Source organism: Palaemon carinicauda, chromosome 22 (genome assembly GCF_036898095.1).
Source record: "Palaemon carinicauda isolate YSFRI2023 chromosome 22, ASM3689809v2, whole genome shotgun sequence".
Classification (NCBI taxonomy): Eukaryota; Metazoa; Arthropoda; class Malacostraca; order Decapoda; family Palaemonidae; genus Palaemon; species Palaemon carinicauda.
Genome location: NC_090746.1, coordinates 33,856,264 through 33,871,263, shown reverse-complemented (window position 1 = coordinate 33,871,263; position 15,000 = coordinate 33,856,264). Strand labels below are relative to the sequence as shown.

The window sequence follows — 15,000 nt, the reverse complement described above, 5'->3', positions numbered from 1 at the left end:
AGTAAGTATATGATTACTTGTTAAACTTATGGTTAATCATATGGTAATAAGCTTCAAAGTGATCCTATGATATATTTAACTAGAGTACCCAGCCGTCTACAATAACGTCTATATGTTTAGAGAGACATGCACACATGCACACACACAGATTCAACCCTTCTCACACTTCTCCCCTTTTCTAACTACAAACCGCTAGTTCGGTAATTTGTGAAAGAGTGTGGTTTCAGAGTGTCCCTCCCTCTTCCCCTTGAGCGTGATATATATATATATATATATATATATATATATATATATATATATATATATTATTAAATGCTAAGCTACAACCCTAGTTGGAAAAGCAGGATGCTATAAGCCCAAGGGCCCCAACAGGGAAAACAGATGTAAAAGGCAGGCAAATGATGTAAAAGTACATATCCTTATGATGACAATGAAGCCCGTAGCGACAGGCACGTAGACAAAATAAAATTTCATTACGGAATAAGTGCGTGTGCGTGCGTGCGTTTACTGAGAGAGAGAGAGAGAGAGAGAGAGAGAGAGAGAGAGAGAGAGAGAGAGAGTTTAATTATGGAAGTCCTGTGGTCACTTCGTAAAAGGGTTCCTGCCACTTGCCATCGTGGAAGAAACGCAAGGTACGTGTAACTTTTGCAGAGAGACGCAATAAATGAAATTGCACAAGTTAACCCTCCCTACCACCCGCCATCTGCTTTACCCTCTCTTGCATTTTACGAAACCAAAACAAACCTGACCGGAAGGGCTTCCTAAACTTAGTGGAAGATGAGTCAAGTTGTTTCTTGGAAAATAGAAGAAACAGGATGGTGTGTGTGTATATGTATATATATATATATATATATATATATATATATATATATATATATATATATATATATATATACATACATATATATACCGTATTTCCCGTGTCATAAGACGCTACAAGTGGTAAGACGCACCCTTAAATTAGCAAGGCAGTTTTAGAAAAAAAAAATGAGGATTTAAAAAATTTCTTAGCACAAATCCCTAGTCAACGACTCTACCGTGATTATTGTCTTGCACAATAACTTTTCTTATTTTGGGTGAATTAAGAAATGTTTGTTAATATTAACTACCTATTTGCCAATTATCCCAATTTTATTACATATTCATATAAGAAACCACTAAAGCAGTCGTAGTTTCCACCACAACTACACGTTAAGTCAGAGTGTTTGGAGTTTCAAGTGTTGTTTACATGAAAGCAGCGTTACCAAAGGTGCATCAAATTTTGTTAATAGTACTATTTCCAAAATTCCTCATATAGCCTGGAAATTTTCACACAAAATGTAATTATTGATTAAAGAAATCTAGACATTCTGTTAGATGGAATAATTTTGCTACTGTTTGTGATTCAAGGTCTAGTTACTTTTCTGCAAATTGGTAATGCTGCAACCAACAAACAGAAGTTTTTTCATGGTTGTATTCAGCAAACGTCTGTTTGTATTATTTCGAAACTCAGGCAACAAAGTCATTATCCTATATATTGCTTTATTACAAAATATCAACAAAATATGAGAAAATAGATATACTGTATACTGCATAAACAACTATGTCATAGCGTTGTCTGCTACAAGATCATTAATTGGCATGTTTGCTTGTAGAAGGGGGTTAGCGAGTCATCAGCTGATTAAAAAAAAAAAGGAAAAAAAATAATTGCTACTGTACTTCATTAAAGGAAGTGCAATATAAAAATAAATGAATTTATTACATAGGAATGATAATTGTAGGTTTATATTCTATCTCTCGTCAGTTTGAGTACTTGTATGTCAATAGTTAGATGTTTGAAGGGTGTCAAACTCCCTTATACAACTTTTTCTCAAGTGTTAAGACGCAGGGTGAATATGGGGGGCAATTTTCGTGAAAAAAGGTGCGTCTTATCACACGGAAAATACGGTATATATATATCATATATATACTTTATATATATATATATATATACACACATATATATATATATATATATATATATATATATATATATATATATATAATTTTATATATGTGTGTATGTATATATATATATATATATATATATATATATATATATATGTATATATATATATATATATATATATATATATATATATATATATATATAATATGTGTGCATATAATAAGAAAAATAACCTCAACAAAGGCAGAAATCCACTTTGGCCATACTACATTAAAATACTTTAAATTTTAGCATGTGATCCCCCAATTGAATTATATGTTTTGTTGAGACACATAGCTGTATAGACGAAATATATATTTATCGATATTAATAGTGAAATTTTGTAACGCTAAATGAGGAAGTCTCGTGTTTTTTCAAAGACTTAATGAGCAGAGATATTCCTTTTAAAATGCACTGAATCTTTCCCGCTGGCTTCCATGCTCTTGTTTTGTACACAGTCAGTTATAACGTTCAAGAGAAGATTTATATACTCTAAACAGACGAGTTATCAAAGAAAACGGTACGATATATCTTTAGCATAAACTCTAAACTCAATGTTCGAATTAAAGTATAGTGAATAAAACGTAAATCAATTGACCAGGAAGTGTTGCTTCAGGGAGATCCAGATAAAACTACATGTGCAAAAAGAAAGTGAAAATGTTGAAGTTCAAAATAAAATACGGAAAAAATAGAGATCAAAAGAGAGAAATATGAACAAATGAGCCTGATTAAATGAGACGTGGCCTATAGAAATAATAATAATAATAATAATAATAATAATAATAATAATAATAATAATAATAATAATAATAATAATAATAATAATAATAATAATAATAAGGGTTTCAAGCGAAAGACATTTGTTTGAAAACGTTATGGAATGAAAACTATATGTCATGGCGTAAAGATTGAATCAGACTAAAATCTATGTATAGATATGAAAGAAATTGGTTTTGAAAATGTAGCTTTGCTTCCTACTAAAAGGTGCAGTTTTCTTTTTAAAAAACGATGCTAACATGGAAAATAGAACTGAAGTAGTGAAAAGGTGAAAGACAAAAATGAAATGCCAATGCCAAAACTCGGGAGACTCGAAACAAATATGTGGAAATACAATAAAGGTAAAATCGAGAGATTGGGAGTCCTGTATTAAAATGTAAATAGTATCAAATATTGCCCATCGCGTAAGTATTTTCGTATAATGGAACTGTAATTCCTTAAAAAAGAGAGGCAACATCACTTTAGTGCAGCTGCGGGACGTGTACCTATAAAGATCAAGTCATGAATGAAAGGAAAGCAATATCATTTATCATACTGAAACTTTAACTTGGTTTAGAAAACGCGATTCAAGTAAATAATCAGATAAACATAAAAAAATGACAATCATAGTTGTTATAGCGATATTCAATGAAGAAATAAGATGTTTATGTAATTGATGCAAAAGGAGACAGAACGTAAAATTATAGGCAATAGGTTCATCCCACCTATTTCTATCACCAGTTGTCCGAAAGAAAAACGAAGAAATTGTCTATAATATGACGTTTTTATGTCTCCTTTCGTTTCCATTATGTGTTCACCTTGAGTAAGCACCTTTCCTGACATTTGAATATCGTGTTCTTTTCTCTAATTCCTATGCTATAATCATAATATTTGTGGGAAACTGCAAGGATTTTTAACTACTTAGGGAGTACCATGATCGCTTTTCGCAGATTTGTTTGGTACATATGTATATTTATACTTAACATAGACAATAAACTTTGGAAGGCTTGAATGGTATCTAGAATGATATTAGCTTTTCGAATCGTGTAATTTATGGCATGCAAACACGCACATGTATATGCATGCATGTATATTGCAACGTAACAAAAATTAATATTCTTCGTGAATATATAGTTTGTGCATATTTTTGAGTGACGTGTGTGAGTATACAGCGTACACAAAGGAACAATGACATGAAAAGCCTTCTTTAAAAATTATAAAGACTACCTCAAAAATTTTGAGAGACAATATAAAGCTTTTTTTCCCCTTCCCTTTCCCTAATACTAACCCGAGTTAACAAGAGACTCCCCGAATAGAACCAACGAAATAACTTTTCTTTCTCTCGGAGGAAATGAAGAGGACCCAGAGACGAAGCCTCATTACATGCTCCCTGACCAGTGCCACGGGCGCTGCTCGTAAATGAGGAAACAAAAACACATTTTCAACAGAGTGCGATATATGGGAGAGAAGACGTGACGGGGGAACAAGGGCTGACTTTGGAAAATCTGAATACAAAAGGAAAGTTATAGAGGAAAAAAAGAAGAGAGACATTGTTGTTGGGAGAAGTCAAAAGAAAAGTTATTCAATTTCGAGTTCAGGGAGGCCTAATTTGATTTCATCATGTCATTCATCTAGAGGCTCTTGTTTACTCGTTTTGGCTTCTATAATTTAATTGATGTAATAGTAAAAAGATCGATGTGACTTGATGATGTAAACATGAATATTGTCAAAGGCAGTAACTGTATGGTCCAGTTATTAATTTACAACCTTTCAAAACTGTCTCGTAGTGCCCAAGTATCTAATTTCATAAAGTTAATGTAAGAGTAAAGGACACAAATAATGGGAAATAATGTATATTGCATTATTAGCATCTATTGCGATAATCGTCTCTTTTATACAACATAGGGAAGTATTTGTAAGTGCTGTGTAAAGAAAAGGGAAGGCGTATTGCTAATCATTTTGAAATATACCGATGTATATTAGAATCGGTTGAAATATTAGATCGTGTTTTTCTTTTGAGGATTAAACACTGCATAAAAGATTTGATAAAGATACAACTAGAAAATCTACCTTCTCGTTTATTTATAAATTCTTAAACGTAACGCTCCCTTGGCCTGCTATGCATGCGACATCTGGTAAAAGTTTGATTTCCTATTACTTTATCTTTGAATCAATCTAAAGTTTCCATATTGGTAGTAAGGTCTCAAGTATCTATTATTTTTTTGACAATATTCGTATCATTGCCAGTGACGATCAGTGCTGTCACGCCAGTTCAGTAATAGCTACCGTCTTCAGAATTTACACTAATGTCAACTTACTTCTAGAAGTTACTTCTTTGTGATCCAGGATTATTAGGCCTATTCAGCAGTAGGGTTTTCTAAAGCTCTACAAGCGTCTACTAACGTACGCACTGTACGCTCCATGGCTTTCTATACATACACTGCTTGTTGTTGATTGGAATGGTAATCACTGTATCGCGACTTGTCAAAAATGACAGCTAAATATTTAGATAGATAGCACACTCAGAGATTTAACCATTCCCACCTCCTCTCCATATCCTAACTACAACATGACAGTTTTGGCAGTTTGTGGTTTCCGAGGGGATGCCGCTCAGCGTGACAGGATATATATATATATATATATATATATATATATATATATATATATATAATTTAAATATATATATGTATACATACATAAACAGTATGTATATATATATATATATATATATATATATATATATATATACACAGTGTATATATATATATATATATATATATATATATATATATATATATATATATATGTGTGTGTGTGTGTGTATGCATGTGTGTTTATGTATGTATATATGAGGCCTTTGTTCTACAAGTAACGGTAAGTGAGGATGAATATATATATATATATATATATATATATATATATATATATACATATATATATATATATGTATATATATATATATATATATATATATATATAGCTAGACACTTGCTCTTTATTATATAAGAGTGTTTTTAGAAAGTTCGCCAGTAGCAGCTAACTGCCTTGTCCTTGACCATTTTTCATGTTATCGACTTTACAGTAGGCTATGTCTAGAAAATTCGTTCAAACACAGGAGGTGTTAGAGGTACACACATTAGGTTCAATTATGCATATATGCCTAAAAAATATTATTCAAAAGGTGCATATATATATATATATATATATATATATATATATATACACTGTATGTATATATGTATAAATATATGTATGTGTATATATAAAGGTATGTTTACAAAGATGTATGTATGTATGTATGTATGTATGATATATACGTATATATGATATATACGTATATATAAATGAATATATATATATATATATACATATATCTATAGATATATATATATATATATATATATATATATATATATATATATATATATATATATATATCATACGTACCTACATACATACATACCTACATACATATTTGTAAACATACCCTTATATATACACATACATATATTTATACATATATACATATATATATATATATATATATATATATATATATATATATATATATCTACACATACTATATATATATATATATATATATATATATATATATCTACACATACTGTATATATATATATATATATATATATATATATATATATATATATATATATATATATATAATGTGTGTGTATGTGTTTGACAGTTGAGTGCACTGCAAAGAACAAACCGGACAGATTCATTCTTTAAAGGGAGGAAAATCGAAAGCCAAAATGATAACAGAATATTTCTTCCAAGTTCCAAGACATATTGCTGTGACAAAAATACAGAAGGGTCACAAAGTCTCTGATGTATTAGCCTTGCTACCCCGGGCCCTCCCCCTGTCAATCTTTTTCGTTTGGAAGACAGGAGCAGTGGAAATAACACAACACAATACTTAATTTAAAGCCAAAAAATAGTCGCATTTATATTCTTTCTCTCTCCATCATAAATACAAATGAATGGTGATCTCTATAAAATCGTTCGAAAAAGAGCTTGCAGTATTTGATACTTAATATTTAACGAATTGAAATCTTAACCGACCTTTCAATTCGTTTTTAAGCTGTCGTAAAAAATAAAATAAAAAAGTTAAACTAGAGCCTACAAAACACTCGGGGATAAATGGCATGATAATTCTTTATGCAAAACTGCAACGCAATTTGCAAGCAGTTGCTGCTCGGCAAGATAAAATCTGGACTGAATACTACATAAATGAACTACTAAATACATTGAGGGGAAAGTTCATCATTCGTATGTCAAGACTGTTAAAGAGGAACAGTTGATGCAAAATCGCAAAATCTTGCATGTGTTACTTCGGACATTATTAGAACGCTTCGTTTCCAAATAGCTAGTATTTTAGTTACACAACATTATGACCCAGAATTTGTATGCATAAGGAAAGGACTAAGTCATGTGGTATCATTTGCATTTTTGATCATCGTTTTTGTTTGAATTTCGCTTGTTCAAGCATTCATTGATATCCAGTGATTTGTTTCCGAACTTTTTCAGAAGCTGAAATAAAAAAATTTTCTGTGCATAATACTTTCGTTTATTGTTGAAATTATCAGCTCGGATTTCCTGTAGTCAGGACGTCTCCGAATTTACTCTTTATATGTTTAAGAGTTACTAATGAATGGCAGAGGCAAGGCATTGGGTAATGTTCTGGAGACTAATCATATACATAATGATCGGCACCCAAGCGCCCCCTCTCCATCAAGATAGGACCAGGCAATGGATGCTGCTTTTGTTTGTAGGGACGATAATAGAATTACAAATATTTGAAACAAATTTTGACTTAACTCCCCCTTATAATTAGCATCATATATTATTACTCAAATTAGTTGAGAAGACCTATGCAATAATTCTCCTTTTTGCAAAATATGTATACTGTATATGCGGCGAGACTGGTCTGCGGCAAAAATAGTCCACGGTAAAATGGAATGTGGCGAGATGGCCACGGCTAAATGTCCCATTCCCCTCAGTAGGAATACCTATAGGCCCTATAGGCTCCCGCAACCCCTCCCCCTCCTTAGCTCACAAGGATGGTGAGGTTGCAAACACTACTAGAAACTACTATCAAGCTTGAGGGGGGTGAGGATCTCGAACCCCTGTTCAACAGATTGCCTAGCAAAGGCGTTTCCAATAGACTACCACTTCATATTTTTTTTCCTTTGCATTGCTTGTTTCCTTCGACTTCTTTGTATTGTTAGTTGCAATCACCAACGGGAAACGGCATCCAGAAAATTTAAACCCACTGTATGACAGGAAGGCATTTTATGTATAGGAAAATCCCCAAGGAAGATAAATAGTAAATGAGTATATATATATATATATATATATATATATAAATGTATATATATATATATATATATATATATATATATATATATATATATATATATATAAAGATTCCTTTTTCAAGTGTTCGTATTTCCTTGATATCTTGATTGCTTCCAAACGTTAAAGCCATAAATTCAATTTCTCTGCTCCTTGGAAATAGCTTCAAAAGATTTTCCGTGTGGTGAGATTTTTCACATTTCAACAAAGGCCCAACCACTGTCATACTCTCCTCCCCCCTCTCCCCGTTCCCTCTTCCTGTTCACACGTAAAGAGAGACGCCTGGGTGCCGTGTTCCTTCTTCCAACGCTCTCCTCAATTCCCCACGACTTGGCTTCTCTACTTCAGTCGATGGTCTCAAAAGTTGGAAATTGTGGTGCAAGGCTTGAGCTGCCTCAAAATTAATTTCTCATTCAGACAACGGTTTTTATGCTGCATATCACTCGGCTAGTGTCTTCCGTCGTAGGATCTCATGAGCTCATCTTTAGGTGATGAGACGGCCAATGGTGTTCTTCATCATGCATTACAAACGACATTTCGCATAGCATTAATTTTAGAATTGTTTAATAAGATATGAAATTAATATTTATTTTTGGGTATTGTATATTATTTTTCACATTCTTTTTTATTTTCCCAAAGGCAAAAGGCACAATAGTACTTAAGAAATACCTGTAAGCCTATTTCCTCATGACAAATATTCATATACACTATCAAAGTTCAATATTTCCTGTTTTTCATCAACGGCGTTTTCCTTTTCCACATTAGCTGTACAAATATCTGGAAATGTATTGTATTCCAGGAAATAATATGAATTGCCTCTGATTAATCTTCTGGCAGCGAAGCCAGATAGCTCTTAACCAGCCCGTCTCTATTGAGAGGTCGATATCCTAAATGGTAATCCCCAATCAATAGCGAGCCAATTTATGATTCGTATATAATAGGACATTAAACAGGGGTGTCTTAATTGCTCATTAGTTGAGAGAGAGAGAGAGAGAGAGAGAGAGAGAGAGAGAGAGAGAGAGAGATTTGAAATTATCTTTTCGGAATACAGAGGGATAAGAAACAAAAATTTAATGTAACGATTTCTTTTCCTTTCTGACTCAACATACCAAACCCACCACCAGGTATCTATTCCATTTTATTATACGAATTTATATATAGAATTACATTGTTTCGTTTATGAGGGGTGATTGTAAATTCAAATTGTATTATTAATGTTTTTTATTGGTATTTCGTCTACTTTAAACCTCCCCCCCCCCTTTTTTTTTTTTTTTTTTTTTTTTTGCATTTATTACTTGTAATGTGTACGGATATAAATAAAGACATTGATAATGGTAGATATTTAATTGAAGCTATTTTTTAGTTATGCCTTCATTCTAGGCAATAATTTGCCATTCTGTAATATGTTTCTTTATCTTTTGTTTGAAACATTTCCTCACTTTTCTTTTTATAAGGATTCGACATGACAACTTTAATACGGAATTGTAAAAGTTTTTACATATAGCGTTTCATTCTCCCAAATGTCTATTAAAGACAATCTTCTAAAGACAGAAACATTAGTCAACTTCAACTGGCGTCTAACGCCCATGAATTAATCATATCTTAGTCTGTTGTTCCTCTCTCAGATCAAAAGGCTTCATTAATTATGCGAAAACCTTTCGCTTTACCTGACAATCATATAAATCCCACCAATGTTCTCATATGTGATTGAATCGTTCTGCTAAATGTGTGTTCCCTGATCACTTATTGTACGAATTTCATTATATGACAAAAAACTATATGAATATTTAATTACTGCAGTCTTTGTACCTTATTTCTGATGGGAAATTGATAAACATGTTATAAAAGAAACTATTTGTATGTGTTATTTCATTTCATGCAATATTGCCGTTGATTGGAATTTTTATTTTCCAATATATTACGTTTACTTATTGCATAAATTGTATGACACATTTATACGTCATTATACGTTTATTCTTAACATAATTGTTATTATACCTTGGGCTTTTGTATGTCATATATTATCTGAATTGAGACTGCTATTGTTTCCAGAAATTATATAAAAATACTATTGTAGTAAATTTCATATTAGGAGTTTGCTGTTACCAGAGCCTTTTTATGGCGTTAATCCTTAAATGTATTTGACAGCATAGAAGTATAAATAGGAAATAAACTCTCGATAAGTTAAACTATGTTTTTGATTAAAGTAGGTGAGTTGTGTTTACATTTATGAAAAAAGGGAAAATAAGAAACAAATTAAAACTCCTTAACTCAGAATCATGAATAGTAGTTTATGATAGTGACATCTATGTCATGTTTAGCGATATTCAAGGTTCACCACATTATCAAGACCAACTTCATATTTTTCCTTCGTACCATAAATATTCAAGATCGTATATATATATATATATATATATATATATATATATATATATATATATATATATATATATATACATATATATTTATTTATTTGTATATATGTACACACACACACACACACACACATATATATATATATATATATATATATATATGTGTGTGTGTGTGTGTGTGTGTGTATGTATATATTCTTGAAGCTAGTTTTTATGTTATGGAAGATAGTGTCTATGTTCAAACTGATTATTATTATTATCATGAGAGAATAAAGGTTGGATCAAATATATTTTAAAGTGTTAATTGTGATATGTAATGTACTGCCTTCACAATCATTTGGGTACTTGTTTATTTTGCGTTATCTTATAATTTTAGTACTAAAATTTCCGCTTCTCTTGCTAGTTCCGGTTTAGTAAAGCTCTGTTGTTCTCTTGCATTGACCTCCTAACTAAAATTTCCGTTGTTATTATTGCAAATTATATCGCAGTATAATATTTCAGATATGGCAATTTATTGAATTCCTGATTCAAAAATATGGATACTTTGAAATTGCATACAGTAATGTTGGCTTGGTATTCGTTTTATGAATACTATTATAAGTTAAAAACGTTCTTAATGATAATGTACAGAACATTTTTAAACATTTACTCTTTCAGTAAGTGCGACCTTAAGTAAGCTCCTCCACACCATGTGTTGTAGATTTTATGAAAAATTATTGATTTAGAGTAAATAGTCTTAGGTTATTACTTTGTCATTTACTATATTCCTTTCCAGTTCCAACTGAGACATAACAATGCACAAATTTAATAAGCGTTTGAAAGCCCTAATTATCATTTTGTTATTGTTCTAAATGATAATTTTATATGTATATATATATATATATATATGTATATATATATATATATATATATATATATATATATATATATATATATATATATATATAAATATATATATATAATATAATATAATATATCCTACGCGCTATTATGTAAAAATATACCTCATGGTAAAGGTTAATCACTATTTCTAAAATATAACTTTATTTTGACAAATTTAAATGTAGTTTAAACATTCCATAATTCATTATATTAGCTTTTTCAAATTATTGACTTCTGGAGACCTTTCACCATCAACATTTTCGCGTAATATTAATTACATTTTTTATAGTTACCGCATAAATAATCTGGTTAGTAAGTTTGAGCTCTTCAACGTTATAGCTACAATAGAGCAAAGTGCGACAGAAAATATAACATACATTTTTATCGGTACTAATAAAGTTGTACAGTCTTCAAGCGATGGTTGTGGATTTATTTATGATTTTTGTGTAATACGTGCAGGCATTTAGCATTGCTGATCGCGAGAGTAATTTCTGATGTTATAAATACCCAATTGTCTCGGTAACGAGAGAGAAATCATAACAACACTCATTAGAAGCAGGACACCACAAATACTTTCTTCCATCAAATTCCTTCTAGCTGTCAAACATTTGTCCAAAGTGTTTTGTGGTGTCTGGTTGTACGCTCGTGGAGACAATTGTTAGTGCTTCGGCGAAAGCAAGACCCTAGGTTCTGGACGAAGGGAACTGGAGAAACAGAAGTTCACTACCAAAAATTCAAATGTCATTCTGTAGCTCATAAGGTATGTATTGATTGAGGAATTACAATTCTGTGTTTGGTCGAGTCAGGAAAATATGGTCCACTCGTGTAAGGGTTAACATTTGTCTTTTAATCACGAAGTGTGTTCGGTTTCCAGCAGACTCCATACAGTTAACAGTGATTGTATGGGTCCTGGTTTCAAGGGAGTGGAAAGTCCGTTGTTCTATGTATGCTCAGTTCTGACGTTTAGTGGTTAGTCTAGAAAATATTTTGCTCCGATAAGAGGGTTATAAAACAACTACGTAATCTACTCCCTGTTTGTCTGTCATAACTAACAGTTCACCGATATTTTGATTGCTTTCTTGTACCATTTGTTTTACTCTATCATTTCATATACAGTACCAGAAAAAAAAATCTTGGCCTTGTTGCACAATTCTGCCTTTTTGTATCTTTAATATTGTTACCGACCTCAAAATTTGGTCAATTGTTTTGTTCTTTGACTGTCGACTACTTATTATATAAATTACCTTTTTTTAGAAGGCATTCATTGTTTGCACCGACTTCGTCTGAAGGATAACTGGTTTTTAGCTTGAAAATGGGGAAAACTGAATGTAAACTTTATTCCAACATTAATTTTGCTTCAGATGTGGTCGGAGGTTAAATGTTTTGGCGTTATTTTTTTTTTTTTTTTTTTTTGTATAAGAATGTGATGGACAAGTAACAAATACATTACGTATTTACCGATGTAAAGGTGAGGAAGACTTAATGTTTGAATTGGAACGTTGTTTCTGGCCCATTAACTGTTGACGGGTACTTGTGGGAGTAAATTTATTTATACATTTTGCTACATCTTTAATATAAAATGCTGGGGAAGCAAGCATGAGTGGTTTACATAAAGATTGTCAGGTCTCGACACACAGGGTAACCAATTTAGCAAATACTAGTTCGTGTATTTGGAGAAATTGATGTATCATAGAATCTGGATCTGTTGGGAATTGTTTTGGGCAACAGCCATGGAACATCATCTTACATTGATTTTAAGGACATTTCTAGTAAATCGGAAAGTAACATAGGTTTATATTTTTCCGACTTTTACTTGTTACCATTTTTTGTCCGTCACTGTATTCAGCTATTCTTTATTCCTTATCTATCATTGTTAATAGACTATCACCATTACTAACCTATCACTGTTGCCAATGTAAGGCTTTTCCAAGTCTACCACCGTTTCTAACCTATCACCATTCATATTTTATCGCTCAGCCTTTCTTAGCTTACATCATTCCCAACATGTAACTGTTCTCAAGCTATGATCATTCTCAGCCCATCATCAACCCCAACCTTTTCAATTATATTACATTATATTATATAATATTATATCATGTATATATGTATATATATATATATATATATATATATATGTATATATATATATATATATATAAACATGAATACATATAAACACACACCTACGTATACATACACATATGGGTATATATATATATATATATATATATATATACCTTTATGTATGTGTATGTATACATACTTTTATGCATATATACACATGTATATATATATATATATATATATATATGTATATATGTATGTATATATGCATATATATTATACATGTATACATTTGTATATATATATATATATATATATATATATATATATATATATATATATATATATATATATATATATGTATATGTATGTATAGATGTAAATACATGTGTATGTATTTATATATATGTATATATATATATATATATATATAAATGTATATGTATATATAATGTATATATGTATATTTAAATATATATATACATATGTATATAGATGTATATATATGTATATATATATGCATATATATGTATATATATGTATATATATGTTTATATATTTATATATATAAATGTATATGTATATATACATATATGCATATACATATATATGTATATTTATATGTGTGTATATATAATGTTTATATATGCATATATAATGTATATATATGCATATATATATATATATATATATATATATATATATATATATATATATATATTGTAATAATGTATAGATGTGAATATATATGTACATATAATTATATATAGGTATGTGTATATATATATGTATATATATGCATATATAATATATATACATATATATATATATATATATATATATATATATATATATATATATATATATATATATATATATATATATATATATATATATATATATATATATATATATACATATATACTATATATATGTATGTATATGTATATATATATGTATGTATATATGTATACTCTCTCTCTCTCTATATATATATATATACATATATATATACATATATATATGTGTATGTGTATATGTGTATATGTATATACTGTATATATATGTATGTATATTTATATGCATGTATTTATGTATATATATGTAAATATATGTATATATATGTATTTGTAAATATGTATATATGTTTATGTATATGTATAATATATATGTACATGTATATATGTATATATGTTTATGTATATATATATATATATATGTATATATGTATATATGTATATATATATATATATATATATATATATATATATATATATATATATATATATATACAGTATATATGTATATATATACATATATATATACACATATATATATATATATATATATATATATACATATATATATATATATATATATATATACATGTATAAATATGTATATATATATATATATATATATGTATATATGCATATACATATATGTATATATATATATGTATATATATTAAAGTGTTAAATCCACAAGAAACAGTTAAGGAGAAGACCAGGTACCAAGCGCTTTCGTGTATTACGTACACTTCTTCAGGGTACAAAGTGTGAAGAAGTGTACGTAATA

At 29.6% G+C, this 15,000-nt stretch overlaps 1 protein-coding gene and 1 long non-coding RNA gene across 6 annotated transcripts in view; one reads left to right on the top strand and one right to left on the bottom strand.

Annotated features, from left to right (window-relative positions):
* The window catches only part of LOC137616396 (mucin-17-like), a 436,827-nt gene that overhangs the window by 280,318 nt on the left and 141,509 nt on the right, over positions 1 to 15,000 (bottom strand). The gene's annotated exons all lie outside the window — the stretch shown is intronic.
* The window catches only part of LOC137616399 (uncharacterized), a 536,300-nt gene continuing 533,265 nt past the window's right edge, over positions 11,966 to 15,000 (top strand). Inside the window, exon 1 of the long non-coding RNA XR_011039425.1 lies at positions 11,966 to 12,118. This is a non-coding gene — a long non-coding RNA (uncharacterized lncRNA). The remainder of the gene's footprint in view (positions 12,119 to 15,000) is intronic.